The sequence below is a fragment of the Engystomops pustulosus genome, chromosome 8 (assembly GCF_040894005.1).
Source record: "Engystomops pustulosus chromosome 8, aEngPut4.maternal, whole genome shotgun sequence".
Lineage (NCBI taxonomy): Eukaryota > Metazoa > Chordata > Amphibia > Anura > Leptodactylidae > Engystomops > Engystomops pustulosus.
The window spans coordinates 95,387,730-95,399,785 of record NC_092418.1 but is presented as its reverse complement, the minus strand read 5'-3'; positions in this window follow the sequence as shown (position 1 = coordinate 95,399,785).

The following is a 12,056-nucleotide window of genomic DNA, read 5'->3' as shown; positions in this document are numbered from 1 at the left end:
TGCATAATGGAGAAGCTGAATATATCATCTGACTCTTATTGGTGGGATTGATTGTTAGTGACAACCCCTTGACTCCTGAATATTCGTTCAGTTTACCTGCAGTCCTATGTAAAGTTGAAACTTACTTTGTTTATTTCATGATGGATGGTTTAAGATTACATTGTCAGCACTACTACATCTATAACTGAAAAATAAACTATTGTCATCTGATGGTTTTGTAATTCTATGAGGACGAACTTGCCTACTTCCATCAGCAGATAGAAGCACGTAGTCACAATCTGACTTTGTGGCCATTCCGGAAGAAGTTTTTAGACAAGTTAATACCTGTACTTCACCCCCAACAGAATGGGTCAACAACACAAAGGGGGTCATTTACTAAGGGCCCGATTCGCATTTTCCCGACGAGTTACCCGAATATTTCCGATTTACGCCGATTGTACCTGAATTGCCCCGGGATTGTGGCGCACGCGATCGGATTGTGGCGCATCGGCGCCGGCATGCACGCGACGGAAATCGGGGGGCGTGGATGAACGAAAACCCGACGTATTCGAAAAAACCGCCGCATTTAAAAACCGAAATTGTGTCGCTTGGGACGCGTTTACCTTCAGCTGGTCCAGTTCGGTGTATTCCGGTGCGTTCAGTTGATTTTCAGCGCAGCAACGCCACCTGGTGGACGGCGGAGGAACTACCTTCATAAATCCCGTCCGGACCCAAATCCTGTTCAGAGAACGCGCCGCTGGATCGCGAATGGGCCGGGTAAGTAAATCTGCCCCAAAGACTGCTGATGGTAATGATGATCTTCACAGAACTGAAAGTCTCGAAAATTGGTCCAAGAACCTAATGCCTAATGTTTTTTTGGGAGGATACATTAACAAATAAAAGTTTTTAATGAACTTAATGCCTAGAGGAGACCAAGAGGACCACCTAAAGAGATGGAAGCCTTCAACATACAGACAACAAGGTAAGCTTCTAATGCTGTACTTTACTAATTGAGGAAAGGAACCTAAAATCTTCTGCATGTACATTGTAGTCCTAAAACAACAGACAATGGAGTGTGTAACCACTGATCCATCCACTACTCTCCACTCCACAGACCTTTTGCAGCAGATATAAAAGCATCTGCTCCTTCACCAACTGGTCATGGACAGACAGAAGAAAATGGCACCTCCTTCTTTTATTGTCATGACAGACATAAGGACATGGTTGCTCTCTTCTTTTACTTTCCAGCCCTGTAACATCAGAAGGAAGCAGCGTCGCCTTCATCTATCAGTCTTGAGTAGGCAAAGGAAACCAGACACTCTACTACATCTACGACCAACCATGGACCAGCAGAAGGAAGCAGCTCTTCCTTCATCTTCAAGCAATGGACTCAGGGGCAGATTAAGGTAGGTGGAGGTCCCTGGATGCAAAATCTGGTTGGAGTCCCACTGAATGTAGGACAAAGGAACGATAAATCCAGCAACCAGGCTTGAAGTGAATGCAGTAAAACTTCTATTTATTTCATCGTATTAAAAAGACTTTTAAAAAAGGTACCATAGTATAAACATCTGACGCGTTTCGAACTCTCAAGAGTTCTTAGTCTTAGTCACGACTAAGAACTCTTGAGAGTTCGAAACGCGTCAGATGTTTATACTATGGTACCTTTTTTAAAAGTCTTTTTAATACGATGAAATAAATAGAAGTTTTACTGCATTCACTTCAAGCCTGGTTGCTGGATTTATCGTTCCTTTGTCCATGATACACTGACTCGGCTCAGCATATCCTTGCACCGGCATCTGATGTTACGACCACAGAGGGGTGAGCTGAATTACCATTTTTTTTTCTCTTTTTTTTTCCCACTGAATGTAGCCCAGACAGTGGCAAACATGACTACAACAAATTATCATTAATATTGTATCCCACATATTGTTTCCCATTGTATTTATATTATATCCCACACGCCACTGCTTCTATGAGAGTTCTCTCTCCTCCTCTCACAGATCTGACTGAGTGATTTGTGTGGAAGTAAGCATAACACTTCTTGGCAAGCAATTGGCAGGTCAGCCAATCAGAATGCGATTGATTTCTGGTAGGCAGGCATGTTCTCACTTACAGAGCCACTGTCACAGCATAAAGTGCACATAAGTGGCGGTGGCACCTCGGCTGTGCATAACTCCCAGAGACAGTCAGATTAAAGCTGTGAGCTAGCTGTCGTACATTGGTGTTGGTGGCCCCTTTATGAGTAAAGTGGTGGGGGCCTAGGAGCATGTGCCCCTGGAACCCTCCCTATAATCCGTCTCTCCATGGACCGTCAGAAAGCTTCTCCATTATGTGTAATTTGATCTAGCTAGCAAAACCACAATGCAAATGCAAGGCAAGGCCTGAAGAGAAGAATCAACCGCATCCACTCCAGATGGGGGAATGATGACATCACATGACTGCGGACCATCACGATTCGGTGGGCTGATCCCTTTTTTAGGCATCGTGTCCTGCATCCTGGTCCCTGCCCCGACCCAGTAGAGTGCAGAGCCAAAACCAGGAGGTGCTTCCACACATTTCACTCTGCTCTACAGCAGAGATGTGTGGAGGAAGCTCCTTTCCTTGCTGGCTTCTCCCCCTCCAACATCATTTCAGAGCCCCAGAAGAAGAGAAACAGGAATTATTGGGAATAAAGGAAAGTAATTAGGCCACAGTATGAGGGAGGGCAGGATGTCATAATATGAGAAGAGGACTAGTGGCCACAATATGAGGGAGGACAAGGGGGTCACAATATGAGGACAGGAGGCCACAATATAAGATGAAGGTGCCAAAATATGCTAAATATGCAGGAAAGGAGGCCACAATAGGGGCATGGAGGACAAGGGGTTGGAATATGAGGACGATGGAGGAAAGAGAAGCCCCAATATGAGCTGGATAGGGGAGGGCGGCAGGAGTACAAAACGCTTGGGCATTATAAGTTTGGGGAGATAATTAAACAAAAGAAAAAAGAGGATAAAATTAAAGAGGTATTGTATGTTGCATTATGGGGCTTGGCCAGAGGAAGAGGGCATTATACTATGTAGGGGCCATTAAGGACAGTATTGTTACTATGTTTGGGAGTGGGGTAGGAAAATGGGTGTAGTTTAGGAAAAAAAGGGAGGAACCTCTTTCTCTAGCCGAAAACATGGTATGGTTTAACGACAGGAAGTAAATAATAAAGCTTCCGGTGGAATCAATATCTGGAAAACCGTGAGGAATTGATACAGAAAGTATATTGGAAAATTGTATAACTTTTCATTATTCAAATAATATCAATTATTAGCTGAAAGTAATATTCAACCAATTTAAGTCTGTAGGATGATCATCTTTGCGCAGCAGTATGATTGTGTGATATTGTGTCACAAAATGATGTCCGATAAACGCAGCCAATATTCCCAGGAATTCGTTTCACAAAAAAATAACTCATTATCAGATAAAATAAGGATGGGCTTGTCTGTGCCACAGTCTGCAAAGGGAGTTGCACAATAATATCACCTGCCATGTCATGGAAAAAGGTTTCCATTGTTTCAAAGTTGCATTTTCTTTAACATTTCTACGTTACAGCAGAGTAAACTCATATAGATTCTAACTGGAGAATGTTTACTTATCTCCCCAACTATAGAACTACGCAAATATGGAGGAACATTGTGAACAAACACAATACTGTTTACAGTACAGGGGAAATCTTCTCTCATCAATGAAATATTTTGTACAGACTAAATCTGTAAAAGATTCTACCCGGAGGGAAAGAGAAAACTTTTCTATTCTTGTCAGTTTCTTTACAATAATTTTAATAATATACTTACAAAAATTAAAACTAGAGAGGAATCCAAGCCTATGCGATTTCATCACAATGGTGTGCTCAGTGTAAAAGTTACAGATATGGCCATAACTTTGTCACCAAGGATTTTCTGTTGGATTTATAGCAGAGCTCTGGGCTGGACATTTCATTGTTTCCATGTTTTCTGATTCGAGGAACTGCTATACCTGTTTTGCTGTGTGATCGGGGCATTGTCCCAAATGAAAATTGCTGAAAGGAACCACATGTTGTTTAGAAAGGTTCTGATACACACTTATTTTCACTGACATGTAGCTGGATTAGAGGTCCAACTCCTGCTGAAAAAAACATTCCACAAACAATGACACTTCCTCCATCACATTTCTTTACACACTTTAGGTTTAGTCTTTCTGTTTTGTCAAAGAACATAATGGGGGTAATTTACTAAGGGCCCGATTCGCGATTTCCTGACCTGTTACCCGAATATTTCCGATTTCCGACGATTTTCCCTGAATTGCCCCGGGATTTTGGCGCACGCGATCAGTTTGTGGCGCGTCGGCGCTGGTATGCACGCGACGAAAATCGGGGGGTGTGGTCGAACGATAACCCGACGGATTCGGAAAAACCGCCGCATTTAAAAAAAAAATTGGTCGTACGGGCCATACTCACATGCACCACGATGAAGACGATGAATTCCGGGGCACCTCGGCGGACTTTGGCGCAGCAGTGACACCTGGACATCGGGCGCAGGACCTTCATGAATCGCCGGAAGACCCGAACGCTCGTCGGAGAAGCCGCCGCTGGAACGTGAATGGACCGGGTAAGTAAATGTGCCCCAATGTTTCCCATCAAATGCAACTAAATTAAACTAGCTTTCATCATTAAAGAAACTGAGAACCACTTGTCCTCTGTTCACACAACGGCTCCTCAGCAAAGGTGAGTCTAGTTATTTGATTCTTGCTGCTAATGAGAGGATTGGTCACTAAAGAGTGGGATTCGGTCCATCTGCTCTTAAACACTGAGACACTGTATGATCCCCTGTTCAGTGCTGAACTGGCAAGCAATTCTAGCTGCAGTGTTAAAACCACTATCCATGGAGATTCTCCGCATTATCCTGTCCTCTCTTGAATTTGTCTTTTAGGGGCAATCAGCCTTCTTGGATGACTTGAATGAGTTTGCATCATTGTAATCATGCAATATTCTAGAAATCACAGACTTCGAACAATTAACTTCTCTTGCTATGGCTGATAGGGTCACCACTTTGGTCTTCTTTTGAACAATCTGCTACCGGAGGGTTTCAGACACTTTGGAACAGCACAACATTTTTGCAAACTCAGTGAACTGAAAACTGGGGAGTTACAGAGGGTTTGTCAGATAATTAAGGCAATTATCACCAGGTGCCAGATAAACACCAATAACTTGCAGGTAGCTGAAAGTGTCTAATTTCCATCAGTGTCTTTTACAATTATTTCATTTATATTTTTATTCTGTGCTTTAGAAAATAAACAATTATGAAATAAGCTTAAAATACTGCTATTTTACTCATGTTAGGATATATTCACATAGGAAATCACAAGTAGTAGTACTGTGGCTTTATATATACACTGCTCACAAAAATAAAGGGAACACTCAAATAACACATCGTAGATCTGAATGAATGAAAATTCTCATTGAATAATTGGTTCTGTATAAAGACGAATGTGCTGACAAGGAAATCACAAAAAAATCATCAATGGAAAATACATTTATTAACCAATGGAGTCCTGGATTTGGACTTTCCCACAAAATTAGAGTGGTAAAACACACTACAGACTGATCCAACTTTGATGAAATGTCCTTAAAACAAGACAAAATGATGCGCAGTATTGTGTGTGGCCTCCACGTGCCTGTATGACCTCCCTACAACACCTCGGCATGCTCCTGATGAAGCTCAGTATTGTGTGTGGCCTCCATGTGCCTGTATGACCTCCCTACAACACCTCGGCATGCTCCTGATGAAGCTCAGTATTGTGTGCGGCCTCCACGTGCCTGTATGACCTCCCTACAACACCTCGGCATGCTCCTGATGAAGCTCAGTATTGTGTGTGGCCTCCACGTGCCTGTATGACCTCCCTACAATGCCTCGGTATGTTCCTGATGAAGCTTTGTATTGTGTGTGGCCTCCACGTGCCTGTATGACCTCCCTACAACACCTCGGTATTCTCCTGATGAAGCTCAGTATTGTGTGTGGCCTCCACGTGCCTGTATGACCTCCCTACAACGCCTCGGTATGTTCTTGATGAAGCTCTGTATTGTGTGTGGCCTCCACGTGCCTGTATGACCTCCCTACAATGCCTCTGTATGTTCCTGATGAAGCTCTGTATTGTGTGTGGCCTCCACGTGCCTGTATGACCTCCCTACAACACCTCGGTATTCTCCTGATGAAGCTCAGTATTGTGTGTGGCCTCCACGTGCCTGTATGACCTCCCTACAACGCCTCGGTATGTTCTTGATGAAGCTCTGTATTGTGTGTGGCCTCCACGTGCCTTCATCTTGTAGAAACTGCTGACACACACAAGCCACATGAGGTCAAGCATTGTCCTGCAGGAACCATGGACCAACAGCACCAGCATATGGTCTAACAAGGGGTCTGAGGATCTCATCTCGGTACCTAATGGCAGTCAGGCTACCTCTGTGTGGCCCCCAAAAGAAATGCCACCCCACCCTATTACTGACCCACTGCCAAACCGGTCATGCTTAAGGATGCTGCACAGCAGATCGCTCTCCATGGGGTCTCCAGACTCACATCTGTCACATGTGTTCAGTGTGAACCTGCTTTCATCCGTGAAGAGCACAGGGCGCCAGTGGCAAATTTGCCAATCCTGATGTTTTCTGGCAAATGCCAAGCGACCTGCATGGTGTTGGTCTGTGAGCACTGACTGATTGTGGCTTCCTAGGTGGACAGTTTGATTTCACAGACGTTTGATTTACTTAGTTATTTTGTGTTAAGTGTTCCCTTAATTTTTAGCAGTGTATATATTATAAGAGTAGCACTGTAGAGAACCAAATTATCTTATTACTGATAGCTCGCTGTTATAATGTTAAACTTGCTGATTGGTGGAGATCTCAGCGCTTGCCAATCCCTAGAAGCCGGTCTGACCATGCGCGACTGGCTGGTCTGGTATCTCGACGATGGGTCAGACTGGGGTACATCAGACACCATCGGACCCCATTCTTGTGGTCTGTGCAAGTACCATCACTGATACCCCCGCCATTCAGCAAGTTAGGCCCTAAACTGTGGATGGGACCTAACTTGTTTCGTGGGAAAACTCCTTTAAGTCTTCTTTCCAGAAGAATGCAACCACTTATGTTTTTGAGCATATTCACTATTGATGTATACTGTTTTATATTTACACTTTTTAATACTTTTCCTTTGTTTTTGTTTTCTTGAAAAAAAAAAAAATAAAAACAGGTCCTATGAAAACCGTGTAAAACCCAACATTTCATCAAAGCAGTTCTACTAAATCTTAATAAACAGGCAACAGATTTAAAAAAAAAGTTTTAGAAATCCAATTCAGTATTGTTTTAACCTTCTTGTTTTATTGTATCCTTATAATACTGACGATCCATAATAAGCCGCAGAAAGAACATTTCCAAAAACGGCGGCGCAGCTGGTCAATCTCCTGACGTTATCAAACTCATGCAGCTGCTAAAAAAAAAATCCCCAAGGCCTCAATGTACTTTCTGCGGTAATGTGTGTTCTTATAAGAAAAGTCATCAAATGAAGCACACGGGGTAATGTACACATAGAAATGACATATTGTCAGTGTGACTGGTCCTACCGGTTGCCGCACACTCGGAAAAAAAAATCGGGACTAAAGTTCAATTATTACAACACTATAACATAATCCAATATCACAAGACATAATTTGAGCTGTTTCTGCCGTAATTATTACACATGACTTTTAGACCAATGTGTGTATTTATGACTGCAATTTCATCAAAGAGGAATTTCCGTGGAAACGTCTTTCAGCTCGGATTAGAAAAAGGTCGTATTCTGTGCACATTTGGATGAGATTTACTGAAATGAATGGAGAAGAAAGTGACACACCAAACGGCAGGTTCCAGATTTACAGGTCACAAGATTTGATCCAGGGCGTGCCTTTTATTTATTTTTTGGTAAAAAATATTTTAAATACTTATAACATTATCCCCATCTTAAAGGTTGCACCTCTTTGTATATATACACTCACCGGCCACTTTATTAGGTACACCATGCTGGTAACGGGTTGGACCCCCTTTTGCCTTCAGAACTATCTCAATTCTTCGTGGCCTAGATTCAACAAGGTGCTGGAAGCATTTTTCAGAGATTTTGGTCCATATTGACATGATGGCATCACACAGTTGCCGCAGATTTGTCGGCTGCACATCCATGATGCGAATCTCCCGTTCCACCACATCCCATAGATGCTCTATTGGATTGAGATCTGGTGACTGTGGAGGCAATTTGAGTACAGTGAACTCATTGTCATGTTCAAGAAACCAGTCTGAGAAGATTCCAGCTTTATGACATGGCGCATTATCCTGCTGAAAGTAGCCATCAGATGTTGGGTACATTGTGGTCATAAAGGGATGGACATGGTCAGCAACAATACTCAGGTAGGCTGTGGCGTTGCAACGATGCTCAATTGGTACCAAGGGGCCCAAAGAGTGCCAAGAAAATATTCCCCACCCCATGACACCACCACCTCCAGCCTGAACCGTTGATACAAGGCAGGATGGATTCATGCTTTCATGTTGTTGACGCCAAATTCTGACCCTACCATCCGAATGTCGCAGCAGAAATCGAGACTCATCAGACCAGGCAACGTTTTTCCAATCTTCTACTGTCCAATTTCGATAAGCTTGTGCAAATTGTAGCCTCAGTTTCCTGTTTTTAGCTGAAAGGAGTGGCACCCATTGTGGTCTTCTGCTGCTGTAGCCCATCTGCCTCAAAGTTCGACGTACTGTGCATTCAGAGATGCTCTTCTGCCTACCTTGGTTGTAACGGGTGGCGATTTGAGTCACTGTTGCCTTTCTATCAGCTCGAACCAGTCTGCCCATTCTCCTCTGACCTCTGGCATCAACAAGGCATTTCCGCCCACAGAACTGCCACTCACTGGATGTTTTTTTCTTTTTTGGACCATTCTCTGTAAACCCTAGAGATGGTTGTGCGTGAAAATCCCAGTAGATCAGCAGTTTCTGAAATACTCAGACCAGCCCTTCTGGCACCAACAACCATGCCACGTTCAAAGGCACTCAAATCACCATTCTTCCCCATACTGATGCTCGGTTAGAACTGCAGGAGATTGTCTTGACCATGTCTACATGCCTAAATGCACTAAGTTGCCACCATGTGATTGGCTGATTACAAATTAAGTGTTAACGAGCAGTTGGACAGGTGTACCTAATAAAGTGGCCGGTGAGTGTATATGTTCTCCTTGTTGCCCAGTCTTCGGTGTACTAGCTGTAGGAGGCTAGTTCTCCAGGATTGTGGTTGTAAGTCCTCAGAACTTACTTACCAAATAACTTACCATAACTAGAACCCTTCACCATATGCTCGATGTGCCACAGCCGCTACACAAAACCGTTGTGTGCCACTCATATGTGGCTCATGAAAGAATGTGCAAAGTTTGCCAGAAAACCGGCGCAGGGACCTCAATGAGTCAGACAAAATACAACGGACGTCACTCGTATTCCATCTTACTGCCGTCAGTTTTTCAAGCACATGTCTTGAGGAAGTACAGATGGTCGAATACTCCTAAGATAACACTAGGGTTGAAATTGGACCAAACACGGATCAAAATCGCATAATTTGACGCTTTCTGCAGATTCCAGTGTAAAATTCAACCTTTGAAACAGGATCAAACATCATCTCATTTTGGCTGTTTTTTTTGTTGCTTGCATAATGGTTTCAGAATTACCACTAATAATTAATTTTCAATCATGTGCAGATAGCCTTAAAGGGGATGTCCAAATATGACAACTTACCCAGGCTGTGTCTTCTTGCTGCTTGTGACAATCCACAATCCATGAAAAAAATATGGAGCTCAATAGATCATATACATCCCAACATTCACTTAGCGGAGCAGCGATGTACTGTACATGAGTATCCATCACTTCATTCAAACATAGACATGTCACTTCTTATTGGGTCTATTTATTTAACACCCCTGCAAATTGATCATGGGGAGGCCAAGAGGGTGAGAGAAGGAGCTCCCTCCCTTCTCAAACCACCTAAAGAGACCCTTTCCAGTTGGCTGCTGAATAGTCAACTTATTCCGTGCCCTACTTTTCACTCTGACTTCTTAAGGAGCACTGGAAATCCAATTGTTCTGACAAATTTGCTCAGTGTACGTGCCTAATTTACTGGACCTGACATAGGATAGCTGAACTCTGAGCAGGCCTGTTCCATTACGTGATTCTAGGTTCAATCGGGTAAATCCCGCCTGCTCACGCCTGCTTATGACCAATGGGCTTAAAGGAAATCTACCATTTGTTTTCATGAACCAAACATACCTTTTGAATGGTGTAGCTACACTGATGCAGAAACATATCTTGTTTATTGTCTGAACCGTTTCTGAAACAATTATAAAGTTATCATAGTGAGGCTCCAGGGCCTCTTCATGCCCTCCCAAACCCCTACTGAACTCTCGGTAACTGTAGCGCACTTTGCCATTAGTAGCACGCAGTCGGGCAGCTTTGCATTGTCCTGGCTTCACTTCCCACAATGTGAGAGGAGGCGCCAGCGCAGGATCTGCTGACGTGTGTCTGATGTGCCTCATCAAACTCAAACTGTAGTTGGTTTAGGGACCTAAATCGACCTGACAGGTCTTCTCCAAATGAAAGGTTAGAAAACTTAACTGCAGAAGTCAATGGACAGATCCAATGGAGCAGTGAATAAAGAAGAGGAGGCCTGAAGAACACAAACAGCCCCAAGTTATTACATTACTTTTCACACCTAATGTACAGTAAATTTTGTTCTCTAGGTGGGGGTTGCTCTAAAAGGTATTGATCTAACGGGTAGATTACAGCATGCAGCAGTCGTGGAGCAGTCAGAGCTCAATAGGGAAACTTCAAAGCTTCCATTGCTGTAAAACCCCTTTAAAGGGCAAATCTGCAACTCACTGTAACAAAAGTCTAATTTGATAAGCGACTAATATTTCTCCTGTGAATTAAATTACTTGGTGCAGAAATAAAAATATTCGTCTCATAACAGAAAATTGGCAAATTAGACAATGTAGCTGACATGTTGGAATGATATGTTCTTTTCCTTGAGATGTGGTAAAGTCTGGATTTTCTACTATCACAAAGTTGGAGACGCTGTGACTACCTTGAACTTTTCGAGCATGCTAAAAAAAAACGAATGTATCCTTGAGAGACAGTTCAGTCCATGGATAAAATTATTAAATCAAAAAGATATGAAACTTTCAATATGAAGACTATGTAGGTATTTCAGAATCTCTGAGGGACGGAGCTGGTGTAATTTGGGAGCTTTATCATTGCAGATTATAACTACAAAAGCAAGGTACAAAATCATAGTAAGGCCCCATTTTCGGAGTGCAAGCAACAGACCACTCGACTTGCTGATGTCCATTGATAATGACCAGTTGGCCCACAAATCCTGGCAGGAATGGTACCTGCTCTATAATTTATGGTACGGCACGTTCACGGTACTGTGTCACATAATCCATGCACAACGCCATGAATGTGGACAACCGAAGACAATGGGGGTTATTTATCATGCGTCGGAACCCGTGTGCTGCAGCGGTACTTCCCGATACATCAAAAGGCTCCGGCCTTCCGGCGGGATCCTGCCCGGGGTTTAAACGCAGCTGTGAAAATTTGCCGGCTGCAGCGAGTATGCAGGCTGGTGGACAGGAACGCCCCACGCCCACTCCTCTCCGGCTGCGTCCACTACCTGAACCCCTCCTTACGCCCCCCTGGTGTGAAGGTGGTGGTTTGAGGAAAATAATCACTGATGTGTTACAGAAGCCATGAAAAATATCCCCCTGTGTATGCCGTGAGCTAGCCTCTTGTTTGTGCATGAGGGCCAAATATGAGCATATGCTAAAAAATCATAATATCCAGATACCTAAAGGTTTCCCTGGTGCTACTAAAAAAGCTCTTATCTGTTCAGGTGTGGAATCTAGTAGAACTCGTAAGGCCTGGCATCAAGTGTGGGTAGCATATCCTTCAATCCTACACACGGATTTGACATACTTCATCAAGATAAGATTCAATATACTATTATATATTATTA